This window comes from Apodemus sylvaticus, chromosome 8 (assembly GCF_947179515.1).
Source record: "Apodemus sylvaticus chromosome 8, mApoSyl1.1, whole genome shotgun sequence".
NCBI classification, from domain to species: Eukaryota; Metazoa; Chordata; class Mammalia; order Rodentia; family Muridae; genus Apodemus; species Apodemus sylvaticus.
The window spans coordinates 57,197,271-57,210,742 of record NC_067479.1 but is presented as its reverse complement, the minus strand read 5'-3'; the positions used below and the strand labels follow the sequence as shown (position 1 = coordinate 57,210,742).

Genomic DNA, 13,472 nt, shown 5'->3' with positions numbered 1-13,472 from the left:
GATTTACTTAGGAGCCCATTGTTGAGGCTGGGGAATGGCTCAGGGGTTAGCTTTTTTTCCTGCTTTTCCAGGGCTTGTGTCTGGTTGCCAGCCCCCATACTGAGTGGGTCACAACTATCTGCAATTCCATCCCCAGGGGATCTGGCACCCTCTGCTAGTCCCTACAGGCACTCAAATGCACATACCACACACACACACACACACACACACACACACACACACCCCACCACCAGAATCTTTGTCCATATTCGGGGGGTTGGGGGGTGGGGGGAGGGGGACTTCATTGTATATTAACCTTTGGCCACATGTTCAAGTGTTTTCCTAATTATTTCCTTTTTAATTTTACTCAACTGGTACTGGTGACATAATATTGTTTTATATGTATTTCCTTTCATGTGTATTGGTGTGCACTGTATGAGTTCCTGTGCCTCACGCTCATGCAACAGCCTGTGCAGGGCACCGTCTCTGTTGGAAATTGAGCAGCCATGTGGGTGCCGGAAATCAAACCTGGGTCCTCGGCATGAGCAGCCAGTGCTTTTAATCACTGAGCCTGAGCCATCTTTCTAGTTCCTGCTGACACAATTTTCAAACAGAATCCCAAATAATTTCCCTTAAAGTTTCTGCTTTTACTAGCATGACTAGACAAACCTTGCCCAAACCAGGCATGGGAGTGCATATCTGCGACTTCAGCACTTGGAGCAGACAGCTCTCCATGGAGTCAAGGCTAGCCCAATCTACACAGCAAGTTTCAGGCTGACAGAGCTACAGAGAGACTGGCGAAAGGAAGAAACAACAACATAGACTTTGTACTCTATAGTTACAGACATAGAAATTTGAATTTCTTGCATTTAAAAACTTTACTCTCTAATCCACCTAGAATTTACTGTGGCTTAAGAAAATCTAATTTTGTTTTTCTAAGTAATTAGCTGGTTATCCCAATATTGCTAAAGCATATTTTCTATTATTTCTTTATTCTAAAGCACATACATTCCTTTCTAAAGATCAATATGGAGTCCAGGCATCCTGAAGCTCAGGGCCCTGGAAACCAAACTCAAGTCATCAGGCTTAATGTCATTTACCAACTGAGCCACCTCATCAGCCCCTGAGCCCTTTGCTTGCCCCAGCGCACTATGTAAGCCAGGCTGGCCTCAGACCCACGGAGCACCGCCTGCCTCCCGGGTTAAAGGCATGTACCACCGTACTCTTTTCTAAAGTTTTATTTTGAGATAGGATCTTGCTTATGAAGACCTTAGATTCAATCCCTGGTACTACCCCCAAACAGACAACAAATCATAAACTACCAAAGAAAAGCACTCTAAGTGTACAACAGAAAGGACTGTTTATAGGAAGGTAACCTGTGTAACGACATGAATACAAAGGTGAGGAGTTATAGGAGACTCTGGGCCAGCAAGATGGCTCAGTGGGTAAAAGTGCCTGTGACACAAGCCTGGTGACCTAAGTCCAATCCCTGGAACCCACTGTCTTAGCCAGGGTTTCTATTCCTGCACAAACATCATGACCAAGAAGCAAGTTGGAGAGGAAAGGGTTTATTGAGCTTACACTTCCACGTTACAGTTCATCACTAAAGGAAGTCAGGACTGGAACTCAAGCAGGTCAGGAAGCAGGAGCTGATGCAGAGGCCATGGAGAGATGTTTCTTACTGGCTTGCTCAGCCTGCTCTCTTATAGAACCCAAGAGCACCAGCCCAGGGATGGCACCACCCACAAGGGGCCCTCCCCACTTGATCACTAATTGTGAAAATGCCCCACAGCTGGATCTCATGGAGGCACTTCCCCAACTGAAGCTCCTTTCTCCGTGATAACTCCAGCCTGTGTCAAGTTGACACACAAAACCAGCCAGTACATCCACTTACATGGGTAAATGGAGAGACCATCCTCCACAAAAATGCTCTCTGATCTCCACACGCAAATGCACTCCCCATCATACATACACATATAAAATAATGCTAAGTAAAAGTAAGAGCTAAGAGTGCTCTGAGCCACACAGACCTCAGTCTGACCCCTGATGCCACGTCACCAGCTTCAAGGACCTAAGTCAAGACACAAGCCAACAGGACTTACTTACAGAGAAAAGCAAAGGCCGTATCAGTCCCTCCCTCAGAGTAGCTGAAAAAAGTGAGACACAGAATAGAAATATAGCACCTGCTATGTAGAAACCACTCGACCAGTGTTAGCTGTCTAGAGACAGAGTAACGCAGACGTCAGAGAGAGGTAAGGTTCAGTTCAGAGCTGGAGCACTGAGTAGTCCCTCATCCCAACCCCGCACTTCCTACAGGGACACCACACACCTGGGAGTCCTCTGTAGTCAGTACTGCGGTGCTGCAGAACATCTGATCAGGAATGTCAGATCAGTCCAGGGGGACTCTCAGAGGGCAGGCGGCAGGGAGCCTAGGGTTAGGCTCTGAGCCAGAGCATCCAGGCCTACTTTCTGTCACAGGGCTCAAGAGCAGTATTCTCCTCCCTCCTCTTGTTCAGAGGTCCGTGAGCCAGATTCTACGAAGGCTGTCTCCCTGCATAAGCTGAATGGTACCCATAAATCACCTTCACCTGAAACCTCAAGATGTGATCTGCGTAGGAAACGGGGCCTCTGCTGATCAAGTCAGGCAAGCATCTTAAGAAGAAAGCATCCAGAAATCCGGATGGACCCTAAATCCAATGGCTCTTTATCAGAGAGAGGAGAGGAGATGGGGAGAGACACACACAGAATTAAGGAAGGTGGTATGAGGGCCAAAGCAGAGGCTGGAGCCACACAGCCACAAGCCAGGAAGTGCCAGAAGCCCCACCCCCACCTGCTGTGACTACTCTCCCGCAATTCCCCCACCTGGACCTGAAAAGCTGTTGGAGCAGAGCCCTACCCACTCTTGATTTCAGACTTCTGGCCCCTGGAACTACAGAGAACACTGCGGTTGTTTGGAACCATCAATCTCCGGCAACCTGTCAGGAAAATGAACACCAGGTAAATACTCTGGTACTGGAATCAAGGTGTATCACTTTAGCCATGTTTGTAGTTCTAAGATGACTCCACTGACCCTTGCTTTCTTTGTGGGCAGACCTGTAGCTGAGGTGACACTCCTGTGCCATACCTCCTGAAGGAGAGGGCTGCAGCTCGTGGCTGACAGATGGGAAGACTGGTGGAGGCACTGGCCAGCACACAGCTGGTGGAGATTAGAGACTCCGGAGTTGAAGGTCATTCTCAGGCCACACAGTGAGTGCAAGGCCAGCTCGGTTACAGGAGACCCTGCCTCAAAACTTAAAAGGCGAGAGGGAGCTGGGCATGTGCCCACACTGGTAGAGTGTTTGCCTAAGATAAACAAAGCCCTGGCTTCAATCCTAAACACCATCTGTGTGTTGGCACCTGCCTGTAATCCCAACAATGGAGGAGGAAGAAGAATCTGAAGTTCAAGGTTTGAGGCCTGCCTATGATACAGGAGACCCTGTCCCAGAAACAAAAACAAGATATTAGGAAATAGGGAGGGTTTTCTAGGAACTGAATGTGGTCCGTGGCTAGCAACCAGAGGAGGGGAAAACCCATCCTACATTAACAAGGAGCAGACTTCTTCCTAACCTTGCAAGCCATCCTTCCAGAAAATAACTGTGGTTGGCACTTTGATTTTAGCTTTGTAAGACTCTCATCAAAGAAGCCAGACTGGCCAACAGGAATGGGAAATCACAAAATGGGTTGTTTTAAGTACCTATAGTGTTGCACTAACGTGGCTGCCTGTTTCCATGCATAACACCACGCACTTGCATTTCCTAGAAGTATGGATGGCAAGTTCTGGTCACAGGTGGTGGGGGACCCAAGCTGAGCAGGTCTCTGAGCTCCTCCCTGCTCCAGACAAACCCCCATTATCCCGTTCTACTGACAATGTCACGCACATGACTACTAGAGCAGAGGGGACAGAGGACACTCAGGACAGCAGTTTCTCTCTCTAGCTGTTGTTAATCAGCTTTTCACCCAGGCAGCCCCTCTGCCTCTTAACATCAGGGTACAGTAAGTTCTGTGAGCTCCAATAATACTGACACTAACAAGACTATTGCTTAGGACATATGCAAAACCAGGCGGGGTCACATACCTATGAAGCCAGCATTGGTGACACTGAGGCAGGAAGATGGACAAGACTGTGACCAGCCTGGGTTAAACAGAGATCCCATCTCAGAAGAGAGATGTGGACTGGGGGAGATGGCTCAGCAGTAAGAGCACTGGCCTCAAGCCCGATCACCTCAGTGGCGTCCTCAGAACCCACAGACAGGGTGAGAACTGGTTCTAGCCAATTATGCTCTAACCTCTGCACAGGTGTGTGTGTGAGCACACACAAAGTCGATCAATGTAAAAAGAAAAAATGTAAAGACAGATGTAGCAATTACTTAGCATCTTCACTGCTAAGTCTTCCAGGGTTTTTTCTGAGTTCTAATTTAAAAGGATATACATACATATATATATATATATATATATATATATACATACATACATACATACATACATGCATACATGTGTGTGTGTGTGTGTGTGTGTGTGTATGTGTGTATTCCCCTTTCCCGTTTTCTATCTCTTCTGTGGCTACCAGCCAAAACTCTAAGCAGACTTGGCCCACACACTCTGCTGTTTTTCCTTTCTGAAGATCCTCCCCCACGCTCTTTCGGAAGCTGCTACAGCGGACATGTCCTGAGTTTCTTCCTTTCTTTACCCTCTTCCTTCTCTCAAGTGTCAGCTTTGCAGCTCACTTGGCCTGTGTTCCTCTCAACCTCTAATAAATCAGTCCTGGAGCTTTAAAATACACAGGCAGACGAGGCACCAGACAGTGGAGGGCAGGCAATGGCGTGCAGGCCGAGATGAGGGGGCAGGCAGAAGGGAGGATGCCAGCGGCCATTCTCTACATGCCGATGACACCGCCAGTCAGGGCCACCAGCCTCCACCTCTGGGATCTATCATCAAGACGTTCATTGAAGGCCGGGCGGAAGCAGTGTGTGCCTTTAATCCCAACCCTGGGAAGACAGAGGCAGGAGGATCTCTGTGTATTTGAGGCCAACCTGGTCTACATGGAGAGTTTTAGGACAGCCAAGGGCCACACAAAGGAAACCCTGTCTCAAAAAACCAAATGAAAAAAAAAATCTTTAAAAAGGATCTCAAGGAAATCACATCTACAGTCCACACACAAGTGTGTGTTTAGGTCGGTGTCAGACAACAGAGGCACAACCCGCAAAGAGCCACAACCCAGCAATGACGAGTTCAGAATTTCTCACCGTTGAAGAAGGAAGCTATAAATAATGGGGGAAAGGCTTAAAAATGACTTGATGGTGTTAGATTAAAATAAGAGATATTTGAAGGGCTCTAGCAGGCCGGGGCATGGCAAACATGGCACCGGCAGGTTTGCCCTTTACCCCTCTCCCCGCCAAACTGTTAGATCACATTCCTAACCCATCTCTTCCCTTATTTGGCCTCTTCCTTTTATGGAGGCTGACTGCCAAGGCCCGGGTCTCAGAGTATCGAAGCCCAGCAATCAAAAGCCCCCCTTTTACCCTAATTAAACATGCCCAATTAAAATTAACCAGCTCATCCTAGCACAGGGTTTCCCTCTTTACCTATATAAACTGCCATTTATTTGCCTATGGGCTGCGGATGTCTCCTATGCAGAGGCAGGAGACATCCCTCAGGGACAGTATCACTTCCTCTCCCTTCTTCCTTTTCCCTTCTCCCTTGTCCTTTGTCTCTTATTCCCTGTCCTTTGTCCCTTTGGGGCAAATAAATCTCTGTTCTCAGTGGGAGAACGTGGTTATGGTGTGTCCTGTGCTGATTCCAGTCCTTTCCGTATTAATAATAGACATGGATTCAAATATAAACTGAGGGTCTGGGACGGAACTCAGTTTGTAGTATACTGGCCTCACATGCATGAAGTCTTGGGTTAAAATACAGAGCTGAGAGGCTGGGCATGGTGGTGTACACTTTAAATCCCAGCGCTGGGGAAGCAGAGACAGGTAGATCTCTGAGTTCAAGGCCAGCCTGGTCTATACCTTGAGTTCCAGGACAGCCAAGGCTACACAGTGAAACTTGAAAAACAAATCAAAGAAGCCCAGGGCTGAGTAAACCACATAGCTGTAATCCTAGCAGAATTAGAAATTAAAGGCCGCTGGGTGGTGGTGGTGCCCGCCTTTAATCCCAGCACTTGGGAGGCAGAGGCAGGGGAATGGGAGGAGCCTGTCAGGAGTAAGGACCATGAGATCCTACCCTGCAGAATCAAAGCTAACACAAGACACGGTCAGTTCTTTCTTTAGCAGAATCCCAGCTAATAAATGCAGCAGGACAGATGGACACAGAATCATTAGGCAAACACACAGTAACTACTGTGCAAACAAGATCCACAGATGGATGCTACAGTTGGCGGGTCACCATACCCAGAGAAACAGGACTGTACAGTCTCAGGGCACTGGTGGCAGTGACAAAGCGGAAGGCAGTAACTAGCGAGGAGCTGTGGCACACACCAGTTTAACCAAGGAATTGGCAAACACCGTAGGTAGGGACTTCTTCCAGCTTCCTGACAGTCTAAATCCCAGAAAAAGAGTTGGCCTTTGACCTCCACAAGCTGTGGTGTACACACACACACACACACACACACACACACACACACACAGAGAGAGCATGCGCACCATGAGTGATTACGATTCTCTAAAAGGCAAATCACCATTCTTAGACAACATTCTTGCTCAAAATGCAAGACCACACCTAGAAAAAAGACTGGGGAACCTCTGTAGGAGTTGGGAGGAGACAGACACTAAGGAGGAACTCAGTGTGAGGTGGACAGCACATCAGACCCTGGATACAGAGAAGCAGCATTAGTGCAGGACTGGGACATATTACAAAGGCTTACAGCTTATGACGCTGTGCCAGTATTGGATTTCGTGCTTGTGGAACATGGACCCCAGAGTAAGCAAATCTATTTCTACAACTCCCGGGAACAGCTAAAGTCAGGACCCTAAATTGGTGTGGTGGCTCACCTGTAATCCCAGCACTTAGGAGGACCACTGTAAGTTCAAAATCAGTCCAGGCTACATATAAATTCTAGGCATACGCTGAGGACCTACCTGCCTCAGAAGGAAAAGAAGAGAAAAGGAAAGGCCTGCGACTCCAGCTTTTGGGAAGCAGAGCCTTCCTCTGGCCTGCAGCTGCTCCTGCGCAAGCACACTCAGAAATTTAGAAACAAGCAAAAACTTTAAAATAAGTAAACAAATGAAGCCTAATGGGAAATGATATGATAGCAACAAGCCTATACTTGTGGCACCCAACCATCCGTAACTCCAGGCCCAGGGGAACCCTACGCCCTCTCCTGGCCTCTATGAGCACTGCACGAAAGTGGAGCACGGGCATCCGAGCAGGGAAAATAACCCTTCATATCTGGAAAATTAAAAATGTTCAAGCATGAAAATGAATAACCTACACAAGTAACAAAAGTAAAAACAGAGAATTACAAATTCAAATTAGGGGTCACCTAAAAGAAATAGGGCTCTAAATACAGTCTGCAAATGTCTTTTTTTTTAATGAAGGCTAACTAGATGAGTGCGTCTAACTTTTTGCAAAGGCTGTGTTTAACCATTTGCGTAGGGATTCCGCTTCACAAAACTCATTCTACATGCTTTGGGGGTGCAGCTTGTGTGCAAAGTTATTCATTGAAGCCCCATGTGTAATGGGAAAATGACTGGCCAGGGGTAATGCAGATGTAAAAGATGATGAGCCGGGCGGTGGTGGCGCACACCTTTAATCCCAGCACTTGGGAGGCAGAGGCAGGTGGATTTCTAAGTTCGAGGCCAGCCTGGTCTACAGAGCAAGTTCCAGGACAGCCAGGGCTAAACAGAGAAACCCTGTCTCAAAATAAAAAAATTTATATATATATATATAAATAGACAGCACTTTTACTATGGAATACTTCACAGCTGCAACAGAGTAACAGTTGTACCATAGGTGCCTGAACAGCAAGGTTCTACTACAGCCGCTAGGACCTTGGTAGGCAATGTCTGAACCACCCACCACTCAAGAACATTTATTTTAAAAAGGACGGTGGGGGAAAAGAACAGGGAATGCTTTCATTTTTGACTGTTCTGATCTTTGAGTCACATGACTATACATAGAGCCTAGTGAAAATTATTTCAGGAAGAAGACAAAGAGGGCTGAAAGTGCAACACAGGGGCAGAACACTGCCCAGTGTACACAAGCCCTGGGCTCTGGCCCCAGCACCACAAACACGGGATCGCAGGTGAGACGGAGCTGTGAGCTTCCTCAACAATTCCCCAGTTTAGTCAGAGGACTAGACCCAGAGTGGTCATGATGTCGTCAAAGGCAGAGTCAGCCTAGCATAATGGGAGAAGGTGAGCCCAAATGGTTACAAACATACCGAGGATTTTTAAAAATTATCTTTTTACATTTATTTGTGTGCATACAAGTGCAAGTCAAAGAACAATTTTGGCGAGCTGGTCCTCTCCTTCCACTGTGTGGGTCCTGGGGGCTCCAATTCCGATGTTGAGCCGGACGGCACATTTATCCACTGAGCCGTCCCACAGCACCCGTCACACCCCCTCCCCCTTTGAAAGCTACACAGTCGAGCCTTGAGGAGAAAATAAAGTCCTAAAACTCTGTATCAGACCAGTGAGACTCTCAGTAGGTTGGTTGTCCTGTGGCTTTCACTTGTGCACAAAGCACATGTGCCCACAGACATACGCATGAGCAAAAAAATCATGTTATTTAAAAACAAAACACAAGAAACAAACCCTGCAGTAGGTACCAAGGGCTGAAACCCAGGACCTCATACAGGCTAGGCAAGTGTTCTACCCACTGAGCAACACTCCCACTCCCTCATCTTCTTTATGAAAGAAGATAACAAAAGCTCTCCATGCTGAGCTATACTGACTAATACCCCTCACCCCTTAATCGACAACTTTTGTTTGTTTGTTTGTTTGTTTGTTTGTTTTTTGGATTTGGTTTTTTTGTTGAGACAGGGTTTCTCTGTGTAGTCCTGGCTGTCCTGGAACTCACTCTGTAGACCAGGCTGGCCTCGAACTCAGAAATCCGCCTGCCTCTGCCTCCCAGAGTGCTGGGATTACAGGCGTGCGCCACCCCCCCACCCCCCACCCCCCCACCCCCGGCTAATCAACAACTTTTAATGGATCTTTTTATATTAATATTGGATGCCTTAGTGGCCTACCATAATAAATTTAGGAGCATCGCTTCATTGCACTAAACTCTAGGCTCTCCTGGACCTGTTCTGGAAGAAAGTTAGAGGGCCCAGGGAGCTCAGAGCTCTGATTGCCATGGTTAGGCATGGGGGCTTCCCTGACGGTGAATCCATACCTGCCAGGCCTCCTGGCCTGATATAAACTGGAAGGTCCAGTAGGGGGCTCTGCTTCCACAGCTGGTCTGGGTGAACCAAGGGCCCTCTTGAGGCTCCAAGGCATTGGGTTTGGAGTCCTTGTGATGGACAAGCATGAGGCCCTGGCTGGCAACCGTCCTGAGTTAGCAGACTCTGGACTTGTTATCTCCTGGCATTCTGACAGCCGCCAGCCTGGAAGTCAGAGAAGGCCCTAAACTATGAGGTGTGTGTGTAGGGGGCGGGGGGGGGGGGGGGGGGTGGCATGGCCCATTTTTCTTTCCCTGCTCATTTTGAACCTCTCTTTCCTCCAGAGGCTGCAGGAAAATGAAAGGGCTTCCCCCAAATAAACCACTCCAGCGGTGCTGAACAATAACTGACCCCCTTCCCTGTGTGCCAAGAGAAATACAGGACTATCTGTAAATTCACCAGATGGGGAAGAGGGGTGCACTTCTCTGGTAAGCCCTAACTAATGTGACTTGAGGACACCAATCAACCTCTCAGAATCCAGGATCTTTCATTGTAAAAGTCACTCCTGACAACAAGGCAACCTGTGGTTTTGCAAAATAGCAGGTGTTACTTTCTTTGAGCATTAAATGGAATCGAGAGAATACATCTGGTAGGGTTGTGCGGTGTGGGAAAAGAGCACATGTGGGGTGCAGGGAAGAAAAGAGGAAGGTAGGAAGTTGAAACCAGGACCCATCCTGTGATTGACAAGTATCCTACACAAACGGGTAGGGGTAGGGGATGGAGAGGAGATGGGGTCCTTCCTGGTCATCACTAAGCCTTGAGGAGGAAGAATCTCAGAAGAAAGAACCTCTGACTACAGCAGAAAAACACCCATCTTCTCTAAGATTGCCCAATGAGTCTGTGAGCTTTTCCCCTGGTCAGCCACAGAAAAGCAGTCTCCCAGGAGGACAAGGGACACTTTATACCCTGCTAAGGAGGAGACAATCTACCTTATGTCTAGGTTCTGACTGTCCTTACAACCCAGCCTACTTGAGCGTTCAGGGCTCTAAACCTCTCAGTCTAACCCACAAAAATGGTGGCACTACAGAGGCGTCAGCCACATTCCAGACATGACCGCAACGTTCCACCCGTCAGTGAGAACAGACTCGCTATTGGAGAGTGACAGTGGGATTCTGACATCAGTTCCAAAGCCCTGAGTACTCTGCCACTGTGCCTCACCTCAGACAAGCTCCCTTCTCTAAACTACTCCAACCAGCAAGGAGACTCTTGTGTTGCTCCTTAATTCCCCACTTGCCACTGCCGAAAGGCAGAGCAAGCCTTCTGCTTGCACCCACCACCGTGGCCATTGAGGGGCACAAACCAAACACTGCATGTGGGACCTGGGCCCTCTGCATCAACCCTGGGTTTGCAACAGACATCGGAATGGATCTCCTGGAGCCTCTAATTCTCCTCTTGTCTACATGAAGGGCCAGTTACAAGGGCTCTGTCACTTCTCACGACAGTTGCTTGCTTAGCCAGCTTTTGGATTCTTTTTTTTTTTTTTAGTTTTTCGAGGCAGGGTTTCTCTGTGTAGCCCTGGCTGTCCTGGAACTCACTGTGGAGACCAGGCTGACCTTAACCTCAGAAATCCACCTGCCTCCCAAGTGCTGGGGTTAAAGGCATGTGCTACCACTGCCCAGCTCCTGGGTTCTTTAATGCCTGTATCTGCCTCTGCACTGTCCAGGTGCAGCAGCAAGAAAGGTTCTGCCTTGGTCCTTCTGGAAGAACCCATATCCTGGGCCAGTTCAGTGTCTCTAGTCATATTGATAAAACAGTCACACAGAGGACCGGTACACCGTCTCCTGACTTAGAACCACTAGCAAAGCGCTCAACTGAGTCACCAACAGAAAGGTGACTATACGGCTTTTAATTCTAGTTGTTGAAAGTTGTGATTCTGGACATGCCTCTGGCTGTTTGGCCAAGGAGGCATGTTGGAAGCCCTCAGTGTTCAGGCTTTGTTTCAATAGGTAAGGAGTAATGGAATAGTACATAGTTTGGATAAACAATTCAGGCTGGCCTCAGTACTAACCTGAACCAGAACAGTAACCAGAGAGTCACTCACTCTGGGGCCAGTTTCTATCTTCCCCTAAAATCAACACCCCCAGCAAATATGTCTATCCCAATGACCAGGGGCTAGCTGGCTAAAAAGGGCTAATGCTACAGTTCCAAATTCAGGTTCCTTCAAGATGCTCCTGCCAAAGATGCTCTGCCCCCATCCTTCCACATTCAGGCCACCCACACCCCTCCCACTCCACCCCTCGCTCAGAGTCCTCTTGAACATACAAGCCACGTAACTATTTGGACTGCCCGATCAGTTTAGAATCAAGGCCCCGGGAGACAGAAGATCCTTAAAGCTGAACCCACAACCCAGAGAGGCAATTTTCCTGGTTAGAATCCACCTCGAGATCACCAGGTGAATCTGGATGGCTACTTTAGCTATAGCCTTAAAACTCCAAGAGGGAGCAGTCAGTAACCAGACCACCTAATTTGGTCAGTCCCAACCCAAGTGAGCCCCAGAGTCATCGCTGCCGTTAGTGAAGGGAGAACTCAGAGCGGTGCCACCCTTGCGGTTCTCCACTCCTCCCCAACCCAACCAGAAGAATCGGGCATCACTCTTCAAGCTGGAGGGTGGCCTGGCATGGGGCAGGGAGGAGGACACAAAGGTTCCTGGAATGCAATATCCAGACAGAGCCCCCATCCGAGCGGCCGCCACCGCAGAGCATCTGATCTGACCATCTACTCCGCTTCCTCTGCGCTCTGTGTCCCGCGGCTCTAGAAAGCTCATCTCAGCCTTTCCTCGCAGCTATCGACCTCCCCGGCGTCCTTCTCTGGCTCACACATCCCGGGCCCTGCAGCTGAAGGGACAGCGCTATGACCTCCTTCCCTTCGCCACCGTGGCACGGTGATCAGGTGCTACCAGAACTGGGCTCAGGGAGTGCGCGGCCTCCCGAAAGACTCCGAGTCCTTGGCGTGCGGGTATCTCCAACCCCCAACCGGTGTCCCCCTAAGCCATACGCGTCCGAGTTCCCATCTTGCGTGCGCCCGGTCAGTCCTCACCTGAAGTCCTCTAGCCGGCAGTCGGGCCCACGCAGCCTCACTATTCAGGCCCCCAGGCAGCCGGCGACACAGCTACTGAGTGGGTGCGTCCCCGCCGACAGCCACGCGCCCCCTCTCTACGTCCGGCCCCCACCGCGTGCGCATGCCCGGCCTTATACCCCGCGCGTCACCGCTGGGCCCGCCCCCGCCTGCTGCCCCGCCCCGCTCCCCAGGGCCTGCCACGTGGGGCCGCCAGCTAGCAGTGTTCAGTTACCGTGGCCAACCTGGTCCTCCAGCTTTGTGCATCCCGGGCTCGCATCCTAGCTCTTTCGGTTTCATCCACCCTTCCTCTTGAATTCCATCCTTGACTCACGGAGGCCCAACAGGCTCTGCTATTCTCTGGAAACCTCCCATCTGTCCTTCCTAGCCCCTTTATAGGAAACCCTCATAGCCTGACCTCCATCCTGTGTCTCCTGAGGGAGCATGCCCCTCTCTAGGTAGGTATTTGTATTTTTAATACTGTTGATGAATCTAAGAGGCTTTTCTGTTTTCTCCAGTTCTAAAATGTTCTGTAAGCAGGAAGGAGCGCCTCATAGACTGCGTTTCTTTTGCCTGTCCCAGCCAACCAAAAGAATCAAAATGCCTTGTAACGATCCAAATAAAAGATTATATTCATGTTTTTCAGATTTTCGCACCACTTTCTCAGAGTAATCAGATTTCTAAGGAGCCAGGTCAAACCTTAGATTTTGTTTGTCCTGGGAGGAGTCTCTTCCGCTGTGGGAAGGGCCTATTGTGTTGGATAATGAGCTTCGGATATGCAAATTTCTTGAGAAAAATAAGTCACCCTCTAAACTCTTCTTGTTCTATTCAGCTGAATATTATGATTATTTCCTCTATAGCTTAACCAGCTGTCACCTGGGGCAGGGAGCTCCCCCTCCCCCCAGGAAGGACCTCAAATGGTACTGGAGCCATTGAATGACCGGGTTTCTGTTCCAGTACAGGGAACCTATCCAGTTGGCTGTGGTATCTCTAAATTTGTTCAGTAGAGAGATGGCAC

At 49.0% G+C, this 13,472-nt stretch overlaps 1 protein-coding gene across 3 annotated transcripts in view; it reads right to left on the bottom strand.

The window, feature by feature from the left end:
• The window catches only part of Slc39a14 (solute carrier family 39 member 14), a 45,260-nt gene extending 32,688 nt beyond the window's left edge, over nucleotides 1-12,572 (bottom strand). For 2 of the 3 annotated variants that reach the window (XM_052191013.1, XM_052191012.1), the window contains exon 1: nucleotides 12,437-12,572. The gene's annotated coding sequence lies outside the window, so the exon portion shown is untranslated. Of the gene's footprint in view, nucleotides 1-2,875; nucleotides 2,955-12,436 lie in introns of all 3 variants that reach the window. The other variant, XM_052191014.1, reaches the window with a different exon arrangement.
• Between the last annotated feature and the right edge of the window lie 900 nt (nucleotides 12,573-13,472).